This window comes from Corvus brachyrhynchos, unplaced genomic scaffold (assembly GCF_000691975.1).
Source record: "Corvus brachyrhynchos isolate BGI_N302 unplaced genomic scaffold, ASM69197v1 scaffold546, whole genome shotgun sequence".
Classification (NCBI taxonomy): domain Eukaryota; kingdom Metazoa; phylum Chordata; class Aves; order Passeriformes; family Corvidae; genus Corvus; species Corvus brachyrhynchos.
Genome location: NW_008238654.1, coordinates 12,722 through 13,493, shown reverse-complemented (window position 1 = coordinate 13,493; position 772 = coordinate 12,722). Strand labels below are relative to the sequence as shown.

Sequence of the window (772 nt, the reverse complement as noted above, 5' to 3'; positions counted from 1 at the left end):
CCCCCAGCCCCCCTGCAGACCCACACACCCCAGAAGGCCGAAAGTCACCTTTATTTATTTGGGCCCTGTCCAGATTTTAAAAGTTTTAGGAAAAAAAAAACAAACCAAAACCAGCCGCTGAGGAAAAAGAGGGAATTTGGGGTAGAACAGGGAGATGAGGACACCAGGGGAAGGGGGGAGGGTGGAACAACTGGTTGCTTGGGCAGCCTTTAAAAACAGCATCAAAACCTGCAGAAGAAAATCTGCAGAAACCCCAGAAAAACTGCAAAAAACCTGCAGGAATCCAATAAAATCTGCAAAAAGCCCAGGAAACAGCACAGGGCCTGGGCACAGGCAGGGCAGGGGGAGCCCCTCAACCCTCATCCTCCTCCTCCTCCTCCAGGCAGCGGATGCGCTTCCGCCGCCCCCGGGGCTGTGGATCCTCATCCTCCTCATCCTCCTCGGAGCAGGGGGCTGCGGGGGCCGGCTCGGTGCCTGTGGGTGGAGGGAGAGGGGAGAGGGCTGAGCCCCCCAGGGATGTGGCAAAGCGGCCGGGGACAGGACAACCCCGACCCAGTGACCCCCAGAGGGGCTGAACCCACCTGAGCTCCCACCATCCTCATCCTCATCCTCGCTGGCGAGCTCCCGGCGCCTCTTGGTGCGCGGCTGCACCGGGCTGGGGACAGGGATGGGGACCGGGACGGGCTCCTCGCTGCAGGGCTGGGCACGGCTCAGCCCCACACGGGGAGAACGCAGGGGGCTGGATCCCTGCCCCAGGCAGGGAGAGGGGGCC

General features: G+C 62.2%; 1 long non-coding RNA gene across 1 annotated transcript; it reads right to left on the bottom strand.

Moving 5' to 3' along the window:
* Nucleotides 1–32: 32 nt before the first annotated feature.
* LOC108447507 lies at nucleotides 33–757 on the bottom strand. Its single transcript, XR_001863105.1, has 2 exons — nucleotides 582–757; nucleotides 33–474 (listed from the first exon to the last, which is right to left on the bottom strand). It is a non-coding gene; the product is annotated as an uncharacterized LOC108447507 (long non-coding RNA).
* Between the last annotated feature and the right edge of the window lie 15 nt (nucleotides 758–772).